Source organism: Lichenostomus cassidix, chromosome 1 (assembly GCF_008360975.1).
Source record: "Lichenostomus cassidix isolate B80296 chromosome 1, HeHo_3.0, whole genome shotgun sequence".
Classification (NCBI taxonomy): domain Eukaryota; kingdom Metazoa; phylum Chordata; class Aves; order Passeriformes; family Meliphagidae; genus Lichenostomus; species Lichenostomus cassidix.
In genome coordinates, this window is record NC_139479.1 from 102457307 (window position 1) to 102469956 (window position 12650).

General features: G+C 35.0%; 1 protein-coding gene across 1 annotated transcript in view; it reads right to left on the reverse strand.

The window, feature by feature from the left end:
• Nucleotides 1-12650, reverse strand: part of NCAM2 (neural cell adhesion molecule 2) — a 271538-nt gene that overhangs the window by 135022 nt on the left and 123866 nt on the right. The gene's annotated exons all lie outside the window — the stretch shown is intronic.

Here is a 12650-nt window from a genome sequence, read left to right on the forward strand (position 1 = left end):
GGCAGAAAGAAATCTCTATGTCTTCACCCCAGCCTCCTGCACTACCCATCATCTGACTGAATGGACTGTCACCTGCATGGGGAGTAATAATATGGGGAGTGAAAGCCAGGAATGGGAAGGGGAGGTATCTGGAGTCTGGGAAAGGTGTTTTCCCTTAAGTCTCTAACTTATTTGTGTGACATATTTCACCCTCAAATTGATATAACTTCAAAACCTGCTAAAACCCACAACTACTCAGTTCTGTTGACAGTGGAAATTTAAGAAAAGTTAAGCACAGAAAAACTATCAGCAAAATACTATCCACAGATATTAGCATGAAAACTATTACGATTAAAAGTGCAATGAAATAGATTTTCGATCAACTTTCATGTATTTAGCCAAAATAAGCAAGAACCAAAAAAGATGTGAATTTTTGGTTCAACAGTCATATCAAAAGCTACACCAAAAAAAGAGAAAGAAAACTGAAGATAACTTCAGTATTAGGCTGCCAAACAAAATTTAACAGAACTGAGTATTTTCCGCCAAAAAACCCAAAATCCACCAAAACAAAATTAAACATGAAATATCTGTACAACACATAACATTTTCATGGATGTCCTGAATTGTGAATGCCTTTCCTGAGAAGATAATCCTAAGTTAATTTTTTTTTTTAGTGAGTATTGATATTTTATACACTGTCCCTGTAAGAAAATAGGTAAGAATGAAAAAAAAAAACCCAAAAACAAAGTTACAAAGAACATATCCTCTGGCAGGCAAAAGTATATATCTGTGTGTACTCTGCTAACATCAAACTTGTCAGTCCATGAAGACCACCAGGAAGACGTCAGGATTTCCTAGAGTCCAGGAAGAAACTGGAAGGAAGTGGACTGTAGAAATGTTGAAAATAGTACTAGAGAGCAGGGACTAGTGGCATTTCTAGTGCAACAGGGAGGAGCACAGTGAAACCTTCTTTAGGACACAGAGCACTGACAAAGGAAGAGTTTGCCCATTCTCCTCTATGGCCTTTACATCCATGGTACCAGAAGCAAAAGGCAAACTTACATGTAAAAAAGTAAATGAGTTACACACAAAGTTTTATTTTATGTTGTAATAAGCATGAAGGAGTCATAAATCATCTGGGAGGCTACTCCAAGCCTCATTTCTTTATTTACCAGTCAGATAAAGCTTCACTATAACCTCAGGACCTCTGACTGCTGGTGGGAAATCAAGGTACCAATAAAAACAGCAATGGGGGAATTTCAAGAGCTATAACATTTATTTCATATCACAGACTCGCTTTTTAGGTCCTATGCCACCATTTCTGTAGTACCATATTTTTTAAAGAGTAGTGTTGCACATTTGCTTCATAAATACATAAGTTAGCATTTCAGCAATATTGCTTCAAGGACGGGTGCATTGCTTATTTCCAATGACAGTAATAACTGATGTTGAACTTTGTAAATGCAATAGATTAGGTAATACATGTCAGGTAGAATGTAAGGCATGGCATGATGAGAGGTGAAAAAGTAAGAGAATATTTTTCCTTCATCAATTAAATAGATATTTGAGATGGTAACACAACTTTGGCAAAGGGCTCAAATCGAATTAAATTTCTTAGCGTAAGTGTAACTGTAAACTCTGTGGCACATGCTAGCTACATCTCTGAAACCAAAAGGAAATCTTTTTTCCTACATATGGTACTTTAATATTTACAAAATAGAAAAATATAAGACCATCTGTTCCATTTTTCCAGCCTCATCTTTTTCCTAGCTCTGCTTCTTTCTGTAAATAGAAAATTATTTCTTCATGCTACCTAGAAGGAAAAATATTCCCCAAGTTATTAATCTAGGAATCTGTGCTTTTTAGTAGTCAGGCAAATATTCAAATATGAAGCTAGGAGAAGACTTACTTGTCACTTACTGAAAACAAAATATTGCAAAGTGACAACACATCCAGAAAATTTTACCTTACTTTCAAACCTGTCTCAAGAACAACAGGTAGTATAAGCTCTGATGAAGATGGCAGTGATGTACTCACAACTCAAATTATTGCTGTACACTAACTAATGGATTAATAAAAAAGGTGTGTTAAGATCTGCTAAGATCAAAACTTGTCAGTCCATAAAGACCACCAGGAAGACAGCAGGATTTCCTAGAGTCCAGGAAGAAACTGGAAGGAAGTGGGCTGTAGAAATGTTGAAAATAGTACTAGAGAGCAGGGACTAGTGGCATTTCTAGTGCAACAAGGAGGAGCACAGTGAAACCTTCTTCAGGCTGGTGTGACTCTCTTTCAATACACAGGCAAATGGTTATTTTATCAGCTATATGCAATATCAGTGAAGATACTGCCAAAATTTAGTAGACCTGCTATCTATGTTAAACTAAGCCCAGAGATAAATAGCAACTTCTTGATAGATCTGAAAAAGAATCTTACTCTTCCATTGTTTCCCAGAATATCACCTAAATAATTATTCAGGAAAAAAAATATGGAAAGAGACAAGATATAAAAGATCTCTTCAAGCAGAAGTCTAGGGAATGTAATGCTACTGCAGTACAGCTGTTCTGGGAAAAAGGGAAGTCATTTGGGGCTTCCCTCAGTCTTTGGTACATGTCCAATTTTATAGCAAAATGAAAGAGCACTACTAGAACTAGGTGATATAACCAATCCCTTCCCTTTTGATCAGAGTCATTATAAAGGAATTATTATCAGTTATAATACACTAAGAGGATTCTGCTGAATTATTCCTTAATGGGTTTAAAAATCACTTAGGAAGATAAGTAAGAACAGTAATGAGGGGTCCATTTGTACTGTTAAATATGGAGACAGATGACTGCATTCATAAGGACTAATATTTAGTAGACTAATTAATTTCAGTCCCATTAGCAGCAGTAGCCTTCAGATTTCATAACTAACATCACAAATCTGCCATACATGTCTGCACAGATGACCACCTGATGCAATAGAAGTGAGGTGTCATCAGTGAGAAGGTACAAAAACTTGTAGCAGTAATTCACATGTGCAATTCTATTGTACCTTAGCAATGTATTAAAACATGTTCAAAGTGTATACTAGAAAAATGTACATTTAAATATATATATATACACACATAAGATATTATATATATTATATGTATCTGAAAGATATATAAAAGTTACTAAAAAGGTGAAGGGGATGATATTTTAAAAAAACTGAAGAAATATTGAGTAAAGCTCTGCTTCAAATAATTAACACATCTAGCATCTTCTTGATAATTCAATTACTTTAAAAAATTTAAAAATCCCACTCATGCACACACTAAACTTGAACACAAAACTTTTGTCTGTGTTGAAGAGACACCAATAACAAAACATATTATATTCCATTCTAGTGTCCAGAATGCAAATTTGATATAACATACTTGAACAGTTTTATGCTACATCAATAAAGCTGAGTAACTTCTGGAGTTTACTTTTGAGCCATTAGACATCACTCAGCTATGGAGGGGTCTTTCTAAATCTGTTGGACTGCAAATTCACTGAAGAGGACAGGCTAATGGGAATGCAGTAAAAAGGAAAGGACTCTGCTATGAAGACAAAAGAAGGCATCACTTGGGATCAACACAGAGCTAAGGGAGCTGGTGACAGCTACAGACACTAATTTGAATGGCTTTGGCACTGGATTCTAAGAAAAAACAAGCAGACTGTAAAATATAGATGAGAGGACTGTTTTCTTTGGGAAGGTCCCAATTCAGCTTAGCATGAGCTCTCTGATGATAACTATACCCTCAGCTATTGGTGTTCTTTCACTTCATTTAGTAAACAAACTTACTTGGGTAATGTGGTTTTGCTTTCAGCAAATGATTTAACTAGTGTTTAATACATGCTTAGAAAATTAGGCTTCATTATCCTTGAGCATGAAGAAATTAGTATGTTTTTAACAGGTATCAAATTCAATCCCAGAGCAACCACTCACCCAGTTAATCTTTCTACCCTTTATTAATCAGGATTCCAATAATATCCTGTTTAAATCTACTGGCACCCAGATAAAAGTGAATGGGCTCTGAATGAAAATTACACTAACAGAAATACACTTGCAGAAATAGATTCTCTCTTAAAATTCTAATAACTTCTGATTTAAAAATATTTTGAAACATCAAAAACCCTTGGTGGGTTTTTCTCAATACTATATTTTAGAACCATTTGGACCTCCAGGCATCTAAGCTGATATGAGGAAACATAAATTAGTAAATATACAATGAACTTGTTAACTATCAGAGAGTTCAAGGGCATTTTAATTTAGGGCAAATGCTTTTTTAAGTTCTTTTTAAAAATCTGACTAGGTTAACCTTTCCCACATACTAATTGAGCAAAGTCAGAAACACAAAACCAAAAAAATCACTACAGAAGTAATAAAGTTACATCTCAATTAGCAAAAGTCTGATGTAAGCCATTTCCATAAGTAACCAAAAAATTTGGAACAATACACCTCTGCCCTAAAGAACTTCATTAAAAAGCCAATATAAAATAAAGCTGAATTAAAGTCTACCTAAAGTTATTTGCACTCGAGAGATGAAATGACCCAATGGAAACTATATTTGGAAATACCTGAAGTCACATAAGGCACTATTTTTTTTCACATAAACAAAGAAGATTTCAACACTATAGACCTTAGAAGAGGCCATGGCATGTGGTCAGTTGTTACACAAGAGACGACCATTACAGATAACGACATAGTTACTAAAATTATCATCATTAAACAGCAAACTCACCATGAAATGCTAGAAACAAAATAGGATTTTACTGCATCTGGACATGTCTCTCTTATATCCAAGTGAATTGTCTGTGGGGAAGAAATCCTATCATCTGTATATCCATTGAAAAGGAGATGATGTTCTTATTTGGCTTGTAAATTCTGTGAGACTTGTTTAAAACCACTTAAGACATTTGTAATCGTTTTGGAACAAAGAGAATGCTAAACAATAACTGTTTTCCATGTGTGTGAGAACCTACAGTGAACAATTAACCCAAACAGACTGTTCAAGTGCAATTCATTTAATGTTTTACCATTTCCATGTACTTTTAGGGTTTTTTCCTCAAAATTTTTAGCAGTTTAATAAACTGCATAAAATTTCCTATTTATACATTATTCTAATATCCTGTAAGAAATGTAACCTTACTTTATTCTTGTGAATAAAGATATATTAACTGGCCTAATGATGTCCTGTCTTCTATTCAATAGCCTTGAATGCTTGTCTGCAAGTTTTGTAGAAACATCTGAAAGAAAAACTGCACCTGCATAGGCAATAAACAAAAATTTAAACTCTTTAGAGTTCAGTTATTTTCAATTTTCTAGTGGGCTGACTACTAGTAAATCATAAAGAATCACTTCTCCAGGGTATGGCACTACTAAGAGATGTTACATTGATAATTACTTGACAGAAAGTTTCACAATTAATTAAGTAGTTCAGTATAACTGAACTTTCCATTTCATCACATTAGCCTTAATTTGGATTTGTCAGTAGAGAATACCATTCTGATTTAAAGTTCTAACATTTTATTTGAATTATTATGGATTCCTTGTTGAATTTCTGTCTCACAGATTACAGAGTGTTTTATTTTTAGTTAGACAAAACAGTCTTTGTGTCATCATGAATTCATTTCCTACATCTGTTGAAGTGTCATTTTCCCTGATGACAGGAGCTGGAAGTCACACAAAGTTCAAACTGCCTTCTGGGCCATAACAGATGTTATAGGGGTGAAATGCACAATGAAAGAGCACCAACACAATCCAGTTTTGTGCAACAAATACTGAAACTTAAGCAAAAAATCCTCTGTTAAACAGTCTTTTCTATGACACTTGCAGCAGAAACAGCAAAATAGATAGGCTATTAATATCTGAGCAGAGACAGTAAACAAGTATAAACCAGTTTGCTTTCTACAGTTACATTCCAAAGACTTATCTCAAACAGAAGTTAATAACTACTCTCCCTCCAAAAGTCAAGCAAATTACAGTTTAGAAATAAACACATAAATATTGTGAGTGTTATTCAGATTTTCAGGCAGGTTGATAATGGGAGCTCAATTCTTCAAAACTGAAAAGATGTGACAATTGCTAATTTTTTATATATAGAGTTACCCTAAATATATTAAAATATTTCAAAGAATACCTAAAGAATATTTATGAATATTTAATATTCCTAGACATGGCTGAGAAGCTTATAAAAAAATCAAGATTAAAAGATAGACAAGTGAAAAAAACCAAAAAACCCCAATATGCCTTGATTTATTCACTTAAAATCTATGTAAGTGCAAGGCATGATGAACATTGGAGGACTTTAGCTGTAAGGTGTCAGGCATGACATGATGCATATATTTAATTCTATTTATGTTATGCTAGCTAAATTCAGTAGAGCTTCTCATTATTCATGGGAAGAACGGTAAAGTTTAAAATTCATTGATTAACAAAATATTAAGCTATTTTAACTGTAGAGAACCATACTGGGGAACCTTTACCATATTTGGTCTCATACACATATAGATACATATGTGACGAAAAAAATAATATTGAACAGGATGCTCAAAGTACTACAGAATACAACTAAACAAAACTTAACATCACTTCAACAAAACCTGCTCAATCTGACTTTTTTTTTTTGGCAGCAACAAACAGAAAGAAAAAGTATTTGATGAATATTAAGGAACATGCTTCCCAGACTGAAAATTACTAAATCAAGGAATTCTTAATTTAATAAAATCTCCTACACATAAATCTTCTCAAAACCAGGAAGTACCTCAATAAAGATAAATCTGAAAAATTATGACCTTAATCTTCAAAGTAATAGATTTTCAGTAAAAGCAACCTAGATGTGTAGAATAAGTGGGAGGCTAGGCATGTGCTTTGTGAGTAGGGTCAATATTTTACCTTTTCCAAGCAACAAATGATTGGACAAGAGGAAATGGCCTAAAGTTGCACCAGGGGAGGTTTTGATTAGAAATTAGCAAAAATTTCTTAACTGAAAGGGTTGTTGAGCATAAGAAAAGGCTGCTGAAGGAAGTGGTGGAGTCACCATCCCTGGAGATATTTAAAAGATGTGGAGATGTGTAGATTAGGGACACGGCTTAGTGGTGGGCTTGGCAGTGCTGATTTAAAATGGTTGGACTTGATGATCTTACAGGTCTTTTGCAACCTAAATGTCTCTATGATGTTTTGTTTTGGGTGTGTTTTTTGTTTGGCTGGTTAGTTGGTTTTGTTTTTCTTTTTCCCTTTTTTAATCTAATTTAAAATGGACTTAATATAATTTCCAAAAGGCAACATGCACTAACCAAAATACAGGAATATTTTTTTAAACATAGGAAAACACTTTTTTACTCAGTGGGTGGTCAAACACTGGAACTGGTTGCCTAGAGAGGCTGTTGATTCTCCATCTTGGAGATACCAAAGACCTGACTGGGCACAGCCCTAAGCAATTTGTTGCTGACCTTACTCTAAACAGGGGCTTGGACCAGGAGTTTTCTCCTGCCTTCCTGCCTCAGCTGGTCTGAGTGAGTTTATGTGACCTTTCTAACATGAAAATTGAATTTGTTTCCCCTTGGTCCACTGGGCAGCCTTTCATTATAAAACAGTAAATCAGACACAATACGGAGAACACAACAGAAAAATTACCTAAGGGTCACATTTATCAAAATCTGCACACTTGAAGATAAAGACATAAACCTAAGAAATGCTTCTGAGAAGAAGCACTCATTCCAAAAGAGTACCTCATATTTCCTCATTATATTCCATTTTGGTTTTGCTGAGGAAGAAACTTTTTAAAACTGCATTTCTTCATTGTAGTAGTCAGCACAAGTTTGATAACATGCCAAGACTGAACATGGACACCCTCACTGGAAGGTACATATAGGCTGTCTATGGAACTGCAGCAGAAAATATGAAACAGAAGGGGAAAATAAAAAGCAAAATGAAGTCACTGCCAAAATTCTTCCTTCAAAATCATGTTACAGCCCAAGTGGTCCTTCAAATTTCAGAGGGCCATTGGATTGAGCCAGCATTCATCTACCTACTACACCTTTCTAATCTAAACCCAAAGAAGATGCTTCTCAAACTTCAGGCCAAAAGCTGTAGTTTCTGTTGAATGCCAAACACATCAACTAATACAACAATAACTAATAGAACTAATACAACATAAACATGTCTTTTAATAGGAACCAAGAGCTTGCTCATTCTTATGCAATACATAACCCATCCTCAAAAAATGTGCACTTTAAACATGTTCTACAAAGGAGATGTACGATATTTGTTTCTAATGTGATGCATATACTAAGAGATTTCTCTTGAAAAAAAAGTAAATGAAGTTGCTTAAAGATAGTACTGTAATAAAGATAGGGCAAGAAATCAGATCACATAATTATGGAATCAACATATTATGACTGATTTAAATCAAGAGATCTTTGCAACAAATGATGCAAGGGAACCTTTTCCCTCAGTTCCTAGCAGAAAAATGCTACAGCTAGCCTTAGAGTTCAGAAGTCATTAGGTGAGATTGAAAAAAACAAGATAATGGCCAGGTACAGCAGCCATTGCAATTGCATGGCAACTGTTGCTAAAAATACAGCTGTGTCTATGAAATGTACATGTAGGTAACAAATAAGTTAAAGCAGAATAAAATGTAAGCTACAGTCAGCAATGGAAAGAGCAGTATTTAGGTCATGGCATCTTGAATAAAACACACTGACTAATCAATGTCACTGTGGCTAAAGAGAGGATTTTAACTTGGATTGAAAGAATCTCAAAACAAAAAACTCTATTGGCCTTCCTCACAGATTATCTTTTATTCTTGTGAAAAAAGGTGACACGTAAAAATTACTCGTTTCAGAGAAAGGACTTTTCTAGTAAAAATGTTTTGTGCCTCAAAAACTGGTTACAGTCTCTGTCAGGAGTTGTATTTAATACAAGTATAGCAGTTCATTCCATTTCTTGAAAGTGCATAATGAAATCAGAATATCAACTTCAACTACACAAAATCTCGCTTTTTTAACTGTAGGAACTGAAAAAGAGATTGTGGAAATGTGACCCAAGGATGTCTGTTTGACATCTCACAAAAAAGAACTAGTGCTCAAAGAGCTATGAATTGTCCCATTCACAGATGTCCTCAGGGCGTGGAGAAATGGCTACAAGGACTTCCTGCTGCCAGACATGTACATCTAGGCAGTTCTAAATTCAGATTTAAAAACTTGCAGACTTTCTTTTGGCAATAGTCACTTTGTCTACATGCTCCTTATAAAAGGTAGATAGTTCTTGAGACACTCCAAATTGGCTGGAGTATGAATTCATGGACTCATCTTTTCACTCAGTGCAGTTTACTTCAAGCCATGTCTTTTATTTCCTCTTCCTTCCATCACATCCTTGAAAAACTTGAACTCGCATTTCGAAATGCAAAGGTCCATAATCCGGTACTCAAGTTTTCCATCATTAATAATTCAAGATTAAAAATATTATCAACTTGGTGTGATTCTAAAACCAGAAATATTACCTACATCAGCCACTTCCTTAAGAAAATTTTGTTTAAAAGGAGAGGGGTAAGAATAGAATGGAGAATTAGCCATTTTGATACATGCCCTCTCTACTTCCTTTATTTTCCTTTACTTTCTGCTTCTGGAATTTACAAGAAAAGCAATTTAAAAAGTTAGAGTGAATAATGTAAAGAGTACTTAGACAATCTTATTCAGAAACGTCTTTATATATAATTATTTGTATAAACATATTTTATATTCCATCAAAAACTTTAAAAAACATTACCATATTTCTAAGCAACCCAAACCTAGAATTACTGTTGCATGAATTTTTAATTGTTTATAGTTTAAAAATAGGATAGCATTAAGCCAGTGATGTGTTTGTCCATGTTATATTCCCTGCTGAAAACCCATTTAAACAAATTTTTAGAAGTCATAAATTACATAAACAATCCTAAAAATGCCCAAGGACAAGAAAATATTCAACATTCAATAAAAATGAAAATAATTTAGAAAAATACACCTTCAGCACAAAGTATTACCCTGAATGGTAAAAACCTGAAGAAGTATGAAATTTGGTTGAATAAATGTCTGTTCAAAAAAGGCTTAGACATTATTACAGAAGTGTGACTCGTCGGGATATCAGAGCTGCTGTGTGTGGAATGTGTTTTTACATATGGGTGCAAACATCACAGTCCATTGCAAAGATGACAGACTTTTATGCACACAACTTCCATAATTAGGAATGGTCCCAATCCATTTTAAGCAAACAGCTTAGCATTGCATAATGTATGTTTAATTTTTCAAGAGCTTTTCTAGCTGCCTTAGTATATAGATCAATAAGCTAAAAGCATATTTATATTAAATTATACAAAAGAAAGGGTAATTCATTCACAGAAATTATTCAATTAGCTTACAGGTAACTATTATTATTCAGCATAAAGCTGGTCATTTAATCATCTCCCAGGCTAAATCTGGGATGAGTTAATTGAGTTATGAAATTTGATATTTACTTTATAGCTCTAAAAAATGACATAAAATCATAGAATTATAATCTGATGGAGGTGACCTCTACACGTTATATTACTCAACCTCCAGCTCACAGCAAGACTTACCTCCAAAATGAGATTAGGCACCTTAGTCAAACAAGGAAATTTGTCTTTCACATCTGAGTTCATTTAGAGTATTACATTAGAAGATATTAAATTCTAAATACTTAAACACCTTCCATCATTATGTCAATTGATGTGGGACTTGCTGAAATTATTTGATCATAAGCTAGAATTAAAGCATTTGATCATGAGCTAGAATACAGTACAATTTGTAAATTTATGGCTTAAAAAGAAGTAACATAGAAAAAAATATTAAATTACGTAAAAAGATAATTTTCTAATTTATTTTAAATTCTTTTAGAAGCAAAATAGTTATTTGTGATGACATCTGGGCAGGTACTTTGTATGAATTCTTCTCCAATCTTCTAGTCAATGCTGAAGATAGCATAACTGTAGTACCGTGTCAAATTTTGGGCCCCTAATTTAAGAGGTGAAATCTGGAAGAGTCCAGCAAATGGCTACCGTCAGGATTTAAAAAAAAAGTCTCATGAAAAAATTATGGCTGAAATTGGCTTGTTTATATAGACAAGGTAAAGAATCAAGCTCTTTACTACCTACAACTTATTTCAACAGAGTTAAAAAGATTTCAGATCCAAACTCTTCTCAGTATGAACATTGCTGGACAACTAAAAGCCATGATCCAGTGGAATGTTTGTGACAGTCTTACTGTAAACAGAAGATCGGAAGAAATGAGCTCCAGGGATGCTTTCAAACCAAGATTCTCTAATCTTGTGGTTCTAAGAGAAGCATCACGAACATTAGGGGACAGGGAGATAAATTACTTGTTCCCTGTCATAGTAATGAATGGGCACAAATAATCCAGTTGATAATCTGAAGAAACAATAGGTAAGAGAAACCCTCTCAGGAGAAACAGAAACAAGCTGATTTAACAAACTAATCTGTTGACGTGGAGTGTTAGGATTCCATGTGCTCCTTTGTCCCTCTGCTTTGTATACCATTGGTTCATTTTGAAATATGCTCTGCTGTACCTCACAACCTATTGGTGTGTAATCCTCCTGCCAATCTTCCCTTCGTCCTCCTGGGACTGGCTCAGAGAGAGCCAGCCCCTGTCCCCTCTCCTTCCCCTTAAAAGGCAGAGCCTGGACCAGCTCGAGGTCTTTTCCATCTCTGGGCTGCTAGCATACCCTCCCTGCCTTGTCTCCCTTCCCCCTTCTCCTTCCCTGCACCCCTTTTCCCGTTACCCCAAATAAACATCCCTAGTAGAACAGAGATGGAGTCCAGTTCTTCCTTTGTATCACGATATTCCTGCTTGAATTGACGTGGTTAGAAGACTGCCGCCATGCTGCAGAGCCTCGGGGGCCGCCCGCCCTGAATTCGGTGGGATTTACAAGAACCAGACACCCGGTCCGGGGGGGCAGCCGGCCTGTGCCGCCCTCCCGGACCGCGCTACAACACTAATCAAATTGGAATTACCTCTGACAGAATAGGAAGAGCCTATCACATTCAAATACACAAAAAAAGCTCATGTTAAGCCACAAATGTTGTGTACAGGTATTTTATTGCTGAGGAGAACAAGTGGTTTTATTGAACGTTAACAGTCTCTTTTCTCTTCCTGTAACAGAAAGTTAATGTTCATATCTGTAAAATACCATACATAGAGGCAGTGTCTGTATAAGAAAGATCACCAAAAGAAACCAAGTCTGCAATCCCAATACCATGTAACTAAAACAACAGAAGGAACCCTACTCATCAGAGTACCCTCCCTGACTGACAGACAGAGCAGTCCTACCCAAGAAGAACAAGGAGAGCATTTGAAGGATACTTTTTCTATAACACTGTTGTGACTAAGAGGCCACATCTTTAGCTGATGCAAATAAGTATTTTAACATTAATGAGAACCCTCCTTGGCAATTACATAATAAATATTTAAAAGGCAAATAAGAAGATTGGATTTCTAATTATACTGTTTCCCTGTGGTCATAAAACTAAGGAGTTCAAGTGCAAACCACATGATAAAGCTTTTGATCTTTGGATAAATGTCACAAACATTTCTTACACATAAAGTACTCCATTAAAGTAAAGAAAGGCTGTGTTTTATATATGAAGTTAT